The following is a 15,268-nucleotide window of genomic DNA, read 5'->3' as shown; positions in this document are numbered from 1 at the left end:
GTGTCCCTGGTGACAGCTGGCTGCGGTGCATAATCCTGCAATGAATTATTCATACCAGCTGATTATCGACACGCAGTGCATTGCGGCTATCGATATCAGAGCGCAGCTTTGTCGAAAAACGTCGCACTGTGGTAATGATTAATGGTCCCTTCTACGGGTCCCGTCAGTATCCGTGAAAACACCGAGGATACACGGATGTGTAAATTTCAAACGAAAATTTGCGATGTGTGATAGCGGTGAGAATGTGTATCATGCAAGGGAATGCATGAATAGCCTAATGCAAGATTTATGGGATGACATGCAATATAATAGGCTTATTGGGTAATGTAGCGGAGAAGCTGATATCATTTTGGTTCAGTGTACTGACGCATTGAAGTAAAATTTGTTGCTCATTCACCTCGAAGTTAAAATTAAAATGCAACTCAAAAACCTTCGAAGTTAAAATTAAAATGCGACTCAAAAACCTTCGGTTGTATAAAAAAAGATCACATCGTAAAAAAACTGGTAATCTTTTTTGCAAAAAAAAAGAAAAATTACAAAATCTGTTTCTTAAAAACATTGTAAAATAACTTCAAATCACGAGTCAAAACATTTCACTCCATTGTTGTAACTCGGAATTAATCTATCCGTCAAATTCTGCTTAAGAATATCTGTCATAGTACCGATGATTCGAACTAAAATTTCGCAGGTGCTTAAATGTGTCGTTTTTCTTTCTGCCTTACTCTTTCAGGTTTTTTTTTTCGTCAAATTCTCGTCAGTTCACAAATTCATTGATTGATCTACTAATCTACCCTTTAGAATTTAAATTTTTACTATAAAATTTCAGTACTTCCACCAAAAATCGACATTCTAATATCAAATTATTTTCAGACACAATTCACGTGTTAGATTTTTCATCCACTGGTGTAGTGGCTGTCGAAGATGTTATTATTATTTTTTTGGCAGACTTATCTCACTTCTTAACTAGGCGAACCTAGCCAGAATTTTCACCTGCCCCCGGGCTTCTGAATGCCAAAGGGGGACTAGGCTCTGCGGAATGCACGTATCTGCATGCTCGTGCTGTTTCAGTCCTGACCGAGAAATTGTCGGACAATCGCGCAGGTGCTAAGGATGACCGACTTTTGGATGCCGGCCAATTCCTTCTCCATGTTCAACACCTTTAGCGTTTCCAGAAGTGTCTTCGGGACAATTCCAGTTCCAGAGAGAACGACTGGAACAATTCTTGGGACCTCCCTTAGCCCCCACAGTTCCTTGAGCTCCACGGCCAATGGTCGGTACTTGCAGATTTTGCGACCGTGGGTCTCCTCCAGATTCTGGTTCAGTGGAATAGCGACATCGATGATGGTGACTTTGCGGTCGCTCTTGTCGTAAACCATTATATCTGGACGGTTGTGGTGGATCGAGAGGTCGGTCAGAACAGTGCGATCCCAGTACAGCTTGAAACGGTCATTTTCCAGGACAGGTGCAGGCAGGTACCGGTAGTTTGGTACGTTGTCTTCCAGTAGAGCACATTGGAGCGCCAGTTGTCGATGAACAATACGGGCCACGTTGTTGTGGCGCTCGGTGTAGGCTGCGTTGGCCAAAACGGGACAGCCTCCCATAATGTGCTCTATGTTTTCACCTGGTTGATGGCACATCCGGCAAATGTCATCAACGTCTTGATGCCAGACGTACCGCCTGCAGTTTCTCGTCGGCATTATCCTGTCCTGGATGGCTATCATGTCGGCTTCTACTACTGAAGAGAGTTCACCACGCGTTAGCCACAGATTAGATGCGGCCTTGTCGACGTGTGGCCGGTCCAGTTGATGGGGGTGGGCACCATGCACTGCCTTCTGCTTCCAAGCTGCAATCTTCTCCTCCACTGTCTGCAGATTGCAGTTGAGTTGGTACTCCGCTTGCGCCAAGTGCAAAGCGCTGTATCCTCTGTCGGCGGCGCAGACAGCCCGGTATAGCGCGTTTTGGTTGGCGCGTTCTGCGAAGTACTCGCGCAGTTGTCGTACCTGGGCAACACACAGTGCAGATATGTCGACTATTCCAAGTCCCCCTTCTTTGCGTGGCAGTGAAACTCTCTCCAGTGCCGATTGAGGATGGTGCATTCCGGCCTCTTTGAATGCTTTCCTCATCCTCCTCTCAAGGTCCTCTAGGTCAGTTTTGCTCCATTTGACTACACCAAAACTGAAGGTCAGCAGGGGAACCGCGAATGTGTTGATCGCGCGTACCTTGTTCCCCGCGTTGAGGAAAGTCCTCAGGACACAGTTCACTCGACTCAAGAACTTGTCTCGCAGCTCCGTCTTGATGTCGGAGTGGCGAATCCCGGTGAGCTGTCGGAATCCAAGATATTTATAGGATTCGCCACGAACCATGTCTCTTATGAACTCGCCGTCATAGACCTCGTAACCTCCGGATTCGGTAAGCTGTCCTTTCAGCAGATGGACACAGCGGCACTTGTCGAGGCCGAACTCCATGCAGATGTCCCTGCTTATGTCTTCGACAACCCGGATAGTTACACCTAGACGCTGACGTGAATCAGCGTAGACCTTGAGATCATCCATGTAGAGATATGGGTCACTTCTTCGTGGGCGCCGTCGCCATACCTTATTTTATAGCCATGACCGTTTCTATTGAGCGTCCTACTGAGGGGGTTCAGTGCCAGACAAAACCAAAGCGGGCTGAAAGAGTCGCCTTGGAATATCCCCCTCTTTATCTGCAGCGTTCTAGACTGCAACACATTTTCCCCATCACTGAGGTGCAGAGACGTACTCCACTGCCTCATCGCATGCTGCAGGAACCTAACGACGACGGGATCAATTTTGTAGAGCTCCAATACCCGGACGAGAAACGAGTGAGGTATGGAGTCATAAGCCTTCCTGTAATCGATGTAGGCCATACTTAGGTTCCGCTGGTTATATACCGCCTGGCCGACTATGGCTGCGTCGATGATGGCCTGGTCTTTGCAGCCATGCGTATTTTTCCTGCATCCTTTCTGCTCTTCTGCGATGATGTGATGCTGTTCGCAGTGAGCAGAAACTTTGGCGGTAATTATGCTGCTCAGTATTTTGTACAGACTCGATAGGCACGTTATCGGTCTGTACTTTGATGGGTTCAATGTGTTGCTGTCTTTCGGGAGGAGGAAGGTGACGCCACGGGTGGCGAATTCAGGAAGGTTGTGTGGGTCACGTATCACCTTGTTGAAGCACTCAGCTATCTTTGGATGTGCGACGGCCAGCTTCTTGTGCCAAAAGTTCTGGACACCATCGGGGCCCGGTGCTGCCCAGTTCCTCAGGTACCGCGAGGCTTCGCGGACATCGTTCTCTCCGACGATGATAGCTGGCATCTCTCTAATTTCACCACAACTCTCCTCCTCCCGTCTTAACCACATTTGCCCTTCGCGATGTTGTACTGGGGTTTCCCAAATACCAGCCCAGAAGTTCGTCACATCGCTAATATCTGGCAAAACTTCGCGGTAGTCGGGCTTCTCGTCGCTAATGTGGTCGTAGAACGCTTTTTCGTTATCTCTGAACATCCGATTTTGTTCCTGGCGCTTTGCAGAGTCAGAGTAACGTTTCAGCCGTTTAGTTAGGACGCTCAATTGCTGTACCAGTGTGTCGAGTTTTTCCGTCAGCTGGTGAGCTCCCAGCTGGTGAAGTTCAGTAGGCCGCACGATCACAGCAACTTGGCGACATAATTTCACCGATCTGCTGCCTCTTTTGTACGCCATCAGTCTTCCAATTGCGGCGCGCTTGTTTAGGATCCGTTGCTCCAATCTCCTTCGCCATGGAGGCTCACGCCTTTCACGGAGATGTTGGAGCAGTCCGCCTCTTGGCCTAATACGGTATCCTAAACTTTTGGCGGTCGCCACAGCAGCACAGTAAACTTTCAGTTGCAGCTCCTCCATGTTCTCAGCATCAACCAAGTGCAGCGGAAGAACGTGCTCGTTCATGAGCTTTACTGCACTTGTCAGCCTGCGGGAATGCTGCAACTTCGGGATCCTGGGGCGCGACAAAGGGTCCGTGTCGCGGAACTGTGAGATCGCCTCGTCGTAATGGAAGACCAGATCGCGTAGTAGTTGTTGATCTGGCTGTGGATCTTCCGGCTCAGGGGGTTGTTGTACTGTGGCCTCCACTGGTGCTGATTCGCGTGCCCCACTCGCGAATGAATTGCTCAGCCGTACTAAACTTCGTCTCGACACATCGCTTGCTCTGCTTGTTCTGGAGCTTAGTTCTCTCTGCACCTGCTGCTTGATCTCGTCGACTTGCGTTTGGGAGAGCATATTGTTGCGTACAATCGCTCTACGCCTCGCGTTCATCGCGTTTTGGTCAAGCCTCCCGACGAACTCTGGATACGCTTCCTCGAACATTGCGAGTATTCGAGGGCGACCGCTCATGTCCGTCTCCAAAGCAGTGCAGATGTAATAGGCGCGGATCACGAATTCATTCATTTCGTGTGTCCACATGATCCGTCGCCTAGTAGTACCCACAAGTGTGGACGACTGTCGTCTGACAGTCGCAACACGCCTCGTAGGCGCAGCGTTTCGTTGGTGATGTCGATGGCTGCTGTTTCCGTGTGGCGGTAGCTCTTCGGGTTGAACCCGGCTGGTGGCCCGCTCTTGTACATTGCCCTCCAGCCGCTGGCCGCTCGCTCTTACGCCCGTTCCAGGACCAGCTCCAGTTCGGGGACCCTCCTCGGGCGATCGCATTCTGAGTATTCTTCGTGAACGTAGCTCCATTTTCTGGGTGTATCTCCTTTGCCCGGGAGACAGCGGGTTGGCAAGGCCTCCATGACCCGGGAGGCCTTCCCCGGGAGAGATATAGCGCTCTGACTCGCTCGCACCCCCTCACTTAGCCACTTTCGACACCCGTTCTCGGAGCCAAGACCAGGTGTGTGTTTCCAGTTCACGCCCGATCTAAAAATGTCGTCATATGATCTTCGTGGAGGCGTGAGATAGGAACATTTGAGACCAACAGGTAGGCTCCTACCCTAGTGTTGATCCCCATTTGAGAACCACAGACTCTATTATATAAATTATTATATATTTATTTTTATTATATTTATTTTATATTTATTTTTTTTATTATTATTATATTTATTATTTATCGTAGGCCAATCGTCGTGGAAACCGATAAAATCGTTGAAATCATCCAAGTAGACCGGCATGTGAGCACTTGCTCGATTGGCCAGGAACTGGGTATAGACCATAAAACAAGTTTGCGAACAAAATGCCGCATATTTGACTTAAGGGGGTATTCTAGTGTAGAGACACGAATTTCGGACGTTTTTTCGAACTCCGTAAAAATAAAACAAAGAATATTTTTACTATCCATTATATCATTATTCGTTTATCTATCTTTCAACAATAAAACAAAAATAGGACGGAAAAAAAATATTCATTATTAGAATAGTTACATGCTGGTGAAGTGAGGGTGTTCAAAAAAAAGTTGTGCCATGGCGTACACGATTCCAGTCCTTCTGGTTATCTGAAACAAAAAAATCGAACAGATTCTGAATCAGTAAAGATGTCGCTATGGCATGAACCTCGGACAAGTCAAAAACATGGGTTTTAACAAAATGGCGGCCGTTTGAAAACAAAAATGCTGTTTAAAACGTTTTTTTTTGCGTTTACCGATTTTTTAAAAATAGTAAAATTAAAAAGTTATAATTTTTTATTGGTTCATGCGATAGAGAGATGCAGATTATTTTCATATAAATTTGACATAAATCGGTTCAGTAGAACTTGAGATATCGTGTACGCCAGTTAGAAAAAAACTAGTTCCGAGAGAAACGCGTTTGAAGTTCATTGTGATGGCCGTAACAGGTTAGATACCACATCACTAAGATGGCTCTAACTAGGTAAATAATAGGATTTTCGATAAGTCCTTTCTAGAGTATATTCTTGAATGCCTAAACTACAGAAATATGGTAAAAAAAAATTTCGATTTTTTCAGATTTCTAGACTAGAATACCCCCTTAAATTGGATAATTTTAAGTATGTTAAATAAAGCGTCAAATTTCGATCAGAAATACGACTTTTTTTTCCCCAACCCTATAGAATAAAAAACAAAAAGCACATAAAAAATACAAAATAGACAAAAGTCATCAAAATTTGCTTGAATATCAAAATATTTCCCAAGTATTAAATTTTGCAATTAAAAGTGCACACGAAGAGTACAATAGAAAGGTCGAAACTGAAGTCAAATCATGCCCGAAGAAATTCTTTAATTACGTAAAGTCTAAGCTCAAAAGCAATAACTTCCCATCGCAGATGCATGTCGATGAGGATGTGAGGAATTCTTCGAACGAAATTTGTAATCTCTTTGCAAATTTCTTTCAGGAAGTATATACCACATTTTCCAAAGAAAATCGCGATCGGAACTGCTTTTCATTTTTACCGGATTATCCAAATGACATATCGGTGAACTATCTTTCACAACAGGAAATATGCCATGCACTAAAAAAATTAGACGGAACAAAAGGACCAGGACCTGACGGAATAGCACCTATATTCCTAAAGAACCTGGCTGAGGAACTCACCCTTCCCTTACATTGCATTTTCAATATGTCACTACAAACTGGAATATTCCCAGAAAAATGGAAACAATCTTTTTTGGTACCTATCTTTAAATCAGGCGCTAAATCTGACGTACGTAATTATCGTGGAATTGCCATTATCTCTTGCATTCCTAAACTATTCGAAGCAATAGTCAACGAAAAAGTCTTCCAACAAGTAAAGAATAGAATTACGTGTATGCAACATGGCTTCTTCAAAGGCCGTTCAACTGCAACTAATCTGTTGGCTTTTGTGACTTTTATTTTGAATGCAATGGAAAATGGCAAACACGTAGAAGCTCTTTACACTGACTTCAGTAAAGCATTAATGTAGTAAATGTAGTAATGGAATGTCGATGCGGTCATCGTTAATTCCATTACTACTCTTCAAATTGCAGAAAATAGGAATGGAACAAAGACTCTTAAACGGGCTGAATTCTTATCTAACAAACCGTGAACAAATTGTTTATTTTCAAAATTCTCTTTCAAATCCAGTAAAAGTGACTTCGGGAGTCCCACAAGGCTCTCATCTTGGTCCTCTTTTTCATTATGTACGTTAATGACATCTCCTTCGTTCTCAAGCGTATCAATGTACTTGTGTATGCCGACGACATGAAGCTTTTCGCGGAAATTGGAAATGAAAACGACATCGAAGCATTTCGAAACGAAATACATGTATTCCATACTTGGTGTGATAAAAATCTACTAACACTGAATGTGAAAAAGTGCAACTCTATAACATTTAGCAGAAAAAAACATGTACCAAATATTGTAATATGTCTTGGAAATCAAAATGTAGAAAAATGTGAAATAGTTAGAGATCTAGGCGTCGTCCTTGACTGTAAACTCACATTCATAGAACACTACAACTCTGTAATCAATAAGGCAAATAGTGTGTTAAGTTTTGTCAAACGCTTCTCACATAACTTCCAGGACCCATACACAATAAAGCTTTTATATATTACATATGTAAGGCCTATTCTGGAATACTGTAACATCGTTTGGAACCCGTATATGGTCGTACATGAAGAACGCATTGAGTCAGTCCAGAAACAGTTTCTTCTATTTGCACTTCGTAAACTCAACTGGACCTCATTTCCACTTCCTTCATATGGAGCACGTTGCATGCTCATAAACATCCAAACACTAAAAGAACGCCGTGAATTTGCAATGCTTTCTTTTGTTAATGACCTAATTTCGCAACGAGTACAGTCAGCTGAATTACTAGAAAAACTAAATGTCTATGTACCTGGGCGTCCACTAAGAACGCGAAATTTGTTTCTAACCAAAACATCCAGAACAAATTATGCAAATAACGCCCCTATCAATCGCATGATGCGTATATACAATCAGCACTGCGAAATAATTGACACAACAATGAATAAAAAACAGCTAAAAAGAAACATGTACCGTAGGAATAATATTTAACTTAACAAAACATTGTAACATTAGAATATAAGTATGTAGTCTACATTTGTTTGTCGAAAATGAATAAATAAATAAATAAATATATATAATAGATAGAAGACGATATAGGAGTGCGTTTTATCACATTAAAATCCATTTCCACTTTCGAACGAAGATCAATTTCGTTACCGCAAACATCAAATGAACAACAACGCTCGTCAATATGTAATTGTAGAACACATGCGAATTGAATTTTTCGAATTTTCCTATTTTCCTTCAGAATATTCCGAAAATTTTCAATTGTCATGTTTGGTTGGAATATGTGTATTATTTTTATGGAACCCTCCTCTCCATTCCAGAGAAGGGAGGGGTGTCATACCATCATAGAAACATTTTTCGTACCCAAAAACCCTCACATCCCAAATTTGGCTCCATTTGCTTAATTAACTCTCGAGTTATGCAGAAATTTGTGTGGCAGCCCCTTAGAAAGAGCAGAAGAGTGCCGAACCACCATAGAAACGATCCCTAAAACCTCTTTATGCTAAGTTTGATTCCATTTGTCTGATTGGTTCTCGAGTTGTTCAGCAACTTCCAACCCCCCTTAGAGAGGGGTGTGGAGTGTCTAACCACCATACAAACATTTATTGCACCCTAAAACCTCCGTATGCCCAATTCGGTTTCATTTGCTTGATTAATTCTTGAGTAATGCAGAAATTTGTGTTTCATTTGTATGACACTTGATGAAATTGTATGAAATTTTAGTGGAAACCTTTTTGATGTCCAATTTCATAATAACGGGTATTTTAATAGGGACGCTACAAAAGAAGACAGCAAATGACGCCATATTTTTTCCCGCTCTCTTGACATTTCTCTTCTGTAAGGTTTACCATTTCATAACGGAAAGATGTACGATCCAGCAACGCAGTATCGGCCGATTTATGCTTGAAGACCGTCGAAAATTGGATTCAGCGTCTGGGCTTCTGCAAGCGTGTCCGTGGTGACCATGCAAAAGAAATTGAGTTCAATACATGATGACATCGAATGTACCGTTCTGAATCATATTTCGGACAATATCATATTTCGGCCACTTTGTTCTAGAATCTTAAAATGCTTAATGCACTGATGATATAACTATAAAAATAATATCACAATTGCTCCTTCAAAGTATCCCTTGGTTTCACTATCATTTCATATAAGAACTACATTTGAATTATAACATAATCGGCAAAAATATGATAACACCACTCATTATCGCTTGTGTTTGACGTTTCCTTAGCGTGAGCACGTAGAATTTACCCGTTCATAAATATTTAAATTTCTCCCGTGTTTCATCAGTTCTCATCATCGTTAACAGTTTACTGTGATTGCTTGGTAAGTGTTTCGCAGTTGACTATATAATACAATCAAGTGTAAAGTAAATTTCGGTCAAAAACTTACAAAATAAAGTGTCAGAAATTTGATTTTTTTTTATAAATGGTGTCCGAAGTTTAATTCTTATTCTCTTCATTTGAAAAGCATTTTATTCGATGATTTTTTTATGTTTTCAATCAAATAGGTAACAAAGTAGAAAGCTTAAAAGCATATTGAACTAATTTATTAAAAATATCCGAAGCGTCCGAAATATGATTTAGAACGGTACTTTCACATGAATAAAGAATGTCATTGATATCCAAAACCGTTGTTGTTGTATTTCAAATAAACTTTTGTAGCGCTCTTATTGGAAAAACCCGATATATAACGCTGAGAAAATGCACTTAGAAACGTTACACTGTACAGACAACTACTTCCATGTTCAAATTGGAACTTTCACAAGTCTACGAATTCAGTACCTTTCAAACAATTCATATTTGCCATGTCAACCCAGTAAGTTTGATAACTGAGTTACCCTTCCAGCCAAGTTAGCGAACAAGTACGCCAATTTCGTTTATTAACGTATCCGTTCAACTAAAAATGCGCTTCATTGCTAAAGACAATTTTTCGATAAAACAAACGCACATTTTATCAAAACATTGATTTTATAATAAAATATAAATTTTTGATAATAAAATAATAAACTATTTTTAAGCGGTGTTCGTTTGTAACTCTTTCCACAATGAAATGGCAATGCAAACTAAACAATATTAATTTTGACATATGGCACGAATTACGTATAATCTGTCAAAAACAGTGCGCTGAAAACCCAAAAAGCAAAAAAATGGCCCGTTGATTCTCCTATAATCGCGCAGAGGTCTGTGAGAACTAGAGATGGGCAACTCAGCTCAGCGGTTCAGAGCCGTTCAGCTCATACAAGTGAGCTGCTCATTTGGAACAGCTCTTCAGCTCAGTTGAATTTTGCAGTTGTCCACACAATTGCATATGAAACGTAATCACCATGGGACATTGCATAGTGTGCATTTTCTTAATAGACGGAAAGCAAAAAATAAACGAATTTAATTTGTAATTGAACAAAAACTAGAACTGATATGAATTGTAATAATATAATATACAACAAATACTGAATGCTGAAATCCAACATAGAAAATACTTAGGATATGCTGAACTTAAACAACAGAAAAACCAGTAGTAACTAAATAAAATGCCTTCGGGAATATTGGCCGAGACAACGTTTTTTGATAAAACTACTGAGATTTTTATTTGCATCCGAGGATATAAAAATAAATCCACTAATGCAACGAGAAATAATTATTCGCGATCACAAAGGTAACAAAAGGACCAGTATCAATCAACAACATTTATGCCGGGTGGTTTTGTGAATTGTTTTGATTCAACGCGCGGAAATAAATGTATGTGTTTCCACAGTCATGTTTAAATAACAATGTAATATATCAAATTTATTTACAAGCATATAATAATGTTTATTATTTTTTTGGCGATATAAAAAAAATAATGAAGTAACGAACGATTGAATATCTTCAAAACAAAAACGTTTTTCCTATCTGGCATCTCTGCTAATGCTAAAATACGAGGAAAGATACACGAAAACAAACTGACGTCATGCCATGAAGCGCGGGAGACGAAAATTCCTTTCGCGTCTCACAATTCAAAATGCAGCTCAACAGCTCAACAGCTCAATATCTCTTCAGCTCAACAGCTCAACAACACAACAGCTCAGCAACTCAACAGCTCAATATCTCTTCAGCTCACCAGCTCAGCAGCTCATCAGCTCATCAGTTCATCAACTCATTAGCTCATCAGCTCAACAGCTCAACAGCTCAACAGCTCATCAGCTCCAGCTCCGTAATGAGCTGATGAGCTGCGTTTTTTTGATTGCGAGCCGATCCAAACCCGCTCACTATGATGAAGCGATTCGAATGAACAGCTCATGAGCGGATGGCACATCTCTAGTGAGAACGAATAATCAATAATTCGTTCATTTCTCAGAAAATATCAACACTACGTCTTTGCGATTCTCTCTAGCTTCCTCATTCGTCGTTCGTCATCGTTTAGCGTATCGCATGTGTAAGAAGGAGACGTGTGTCATTTTTTGAACACTTTCGGTCTGAGACACCGACGCGAGTATAGGAGTGACTTTATTCCTTATTTTAGGATATTGTTCAATGAAATGTATAAATTAATGTTAGTGGCGTAGGATATTTTTTGAATATACTGCATGAGATCAGTACCGGACTATTCTTATTTGATTTTAGCTCTTTTAGTCACCGGATTGAACGGATTCATATATTATTCGTCGTTAGATTCATACATGCAAAAGAAAAATACAAATATTTGACTTTCGTTAAGTTATTTGTGAAATAATTGCATTTGTGGTAGAATTGTAAACTGTATACTATAAACTAGGGATATTTTTTTCAGTCACAGTTTTTTTATAATATATGGGTTAAACAATAGCAACAAATAAATAAGTCGCAGAAAGTTCCTGGAAATCCTTTCATATTATGTTTTTATGCCCCATTAAAAACATTCCCCATAAAAACGTTCATTAAAAACACAGAGACAAAGAATATTAGAAATATGAAAACCTGAAATTTAAAAACCTTTATCATCTGGTAACTATCTAAAAGGTCGTTATACATTCTTCTCTTCGAAAAAAAAACCCGAAAAACACGCTACAACTGTATGAAATGTAAAAAAAATTGTTTGTCTCGAGTACACACTCACAGGATAGAGACAAATCGGCAGACTCAGCCAGAGGGGCGAGTCCAACGAGACGAACGAATGAGCGTTAAAAGGGAGCGATGGCAAAAAAATACATTCATTACGATTTGTTCGCTCGTTGGATTCACATGCAGGCTAAAAAGGGTCCTTTTCAGGATCACAAAATTATCTTCAATCTAAAGAGTTTATTGTTTTGTTATCACTCGATATCCCCATCTTGTTCGGCTAAACCTTCTTGTTTAGCGATTTGTTGCCACTCGCCACAGCTTTTACAGTTGGAAAATTTCTTCCCATCCAGCTATGTGACATATTGTACAGTAAATTACATTCAATGCGACGTTCCGAAGCACCACTCAGTGTCTCATTGGAGGCGATTTTAACCTGTAGTTGAACATTTGCCATGACAGTGGTACAGTGTCGACTTTCAATTTGGATCATAATTTGGACCCCGAACTCTATGTTTACAAAAATGTTCAACTAAATATGTCGCATTACATGCCGTCCAATTAGCTAAATGTCGAACTAATTGTAAATTACTGTACTTTCAATCTGGAAACAATTTTAGAATTGGTGAAAATTGAATAATCAGGAAAGTCCCCAACTGCCAATAAGCTCAGAACAACTGCCAAATTTACATACTCATCAGATCCTGGCAAACAAATTATGAAAAAATCAATTTGTGTTTTATTATTATTTTGGATATTATTTTAGAAAGCATTGAACTGTATTTCGTAAACTCTTTTTTGAAAGGTTTAATGGCCCTGATAAGCGCCGTGTTTTATGGAATGGTTCCAATTTAGAAAACTTTGTACTCGTGGTTTTGAAAAAAACCATATTGAACGCCCTCGATGCCGCCTTGTTGTGGATTTGCCACCAAAGTAGATTGTATAAAGAACAAACTTTTTTCTTCTGCTACCAGCTGCCATTTTGCGATTGCGTTTGCCACTCGCCACTCGCTGCAACTGCCTGTTATCTTGATGTCCACCGAACCGAATGTGTTCTGTTCCGAATACCCATTTCTGATTGGTCGAAATTGACGACACATGCGGCGGGTCTCTAATAGGGACATCAAAACCAAGCTGCCTGGGGGAAATCGACATTGAAAATACGTGAAAGTAGGGGGAACTTTTGTTTCTAACGAAATGTTTTTCCTAAGAGAGACATTAAAACCAAGCTGCCTGGAGGAAATCGGCATTGCTAATACATGAAAGTAGGGGGAACTTTTGTTCCTACTGAAATGTATTCCCTAACAGAGACATTAACACTAAATCATTGTCAAAGAGTTTAACGATGTAATTCTTCAAACATATCCAAAATCAACAGATAGCCTAACGGAATCCTACGTCAATTATGCGGTCGTGTCTCGGACACAACCCTCCTGTGACTTTTTCTTTTTCCTTTCCAATCGTGCTTCATTCTATTTCGCTGCTGCTCTGGTTGCCCTTTTTGGTTGGTACGATTTGAGGAGCACAAAATGGACCAATCAAAAATGGGCACATAGTGCGTTTGGACAATGCTTGATATTTCACAACTATTCAATTATTTATCTCAATAAAAATGAAATGTTATTCGTTATGATAAATGCGTTGATATATTTGCTATCAATTGATGCAAAAACCTTTGCGATCTATTGAGAAATGATCGAGTTATAAGCGTTCCAAATCTTGCATTTTTTTCTACTTGTTCAGTGTCTAGATTTCCATTTCACCCCCTATATCTTCCGGTTAGACGTAGTCCTACGTCAAAATCGAATATCGTTATTTGTGTTGGAGTATCAAAAATTACTCTGTTTTGAGGAGGCTGAATTAGATGACTATTAAAATTGAGTGAAGATGAAGAAAACATATTTTCTGGAGTTTTTGACGTAGAACTACGTCTTTCATTAAGGGTGCCAAATCAGAAAACAGGTCACGTTTTTATGAAATAAAGTTAATGTTAATAACTATTTTTGCCACGAACGGATTTTGGCGATTTACATACTAAACGAATCGGAAATTCCGTAAGATTTGTTTATTATGCTATACATTAGAATCCCCTGGTTTGTAAATGGTTAAAATTCATGAAAACTTTGAGCGTTTCCATTTTCCCATACATTTGTTCTGTCCATTTGTGTGCTTTCCCGTACAGAGCTGTCAATAACGAGCAACTCATCGACGACCAACGGAGGGGAAATCGTAGGATCTAAAGTCTCCGCGAACAAAGGAAAAGTAGAAGAATGAAGGGGAATACTTGCCTAGAGTATAAACAGTGGATCTCGCTGAGGCGAGCTTTCATTCGGCATCGGACTGTTGAGCAATCCAGTTCACTTTGCTTTCGCTGCGCTCCGATCTAAGATAGGACCCCACCAGTGGTAATCCAACTTGGAAATCGTCGATTGTTTTTTTCTGTTCATTTTTCGCGTTATTCGTATCGTGTGTTTTTCTTTCCGCGTCATAGATTGGACGCTTCGCGTAGTGTGTGATGAGCAAGAAGAAGCCTTCGTGAGTGTGACACCGCATCGAACAACAGCGAAGTAGGCGATTTCGGCGAGTCGGTCGAAAATGTAAACGCCGTTACGCTGGTAGTTACGCAATCAAGCTACCCCCGCTGGTCGTGAAGGCGGTGACTCTTGACAAACCCATCAGCGAATTCGCATCGATGGGTGTTGCAGCAGAGTACAAGTTGTGTGGCATAATTCAGTCTTTTTCCAAGCAGTTAAGATTATTTGTTTTCCGTCATCATAAGGGCATCGTTGGTGCCTTTGAGAAAGCATCAATGCATTAAACTGACGTTATAGCGAAGCAGACGTTAAGGTTGTGCGCCAAAAAAATATTTTGGGAATACCAAGCATCTTGAATGTCTTACTGGAATGTTATAAGTTATTTGGGTTCGCGTGCCAGTCGTAAAACTGCCTTCAACTAGGATTGCATTTGCGCTAATATGGATCATAATGAAGCATTGATACTGTTTTCGATGTTGTTATTAACAAAAAGAGTTTATTTTGCTTGTTTAGTCACCAAAAAAGTAAATGTTCTGGAATTTTGTATGTGATTAGGTTTCGCTTGCCAGCAGCAAAACTTCCTCCACTAAGGGTGACAGCTGCGCTTCTCTCGAGCATGAGAAAGTTATGCAACTCTTTTCGAGGCCAGTAACATTAACAGAAGCGTTTCTTTTGAGAATAGCGCAAAATGCTAGAAGTGTTTATATTCCTAGTAGTTTCAAG

The sequence above is a fragment of the Toxorhynchites rutilus genome, chromosome 2 (assembly GCF_029784135.1).
Source record: "Toxorhynchites rutilus septentrionalis strain SRP chromosome 2, ASM2978413v1, whole genome shotgun sequence".
NCBI lineage: Eukaryota > Metazoa > Arthropoda > Insecta > Diptera > Culicidae > Toxorhynchites > Toxorhynchites rutilus.
This window is presented reverse-complemented; position numbering follows the sequence as displayed.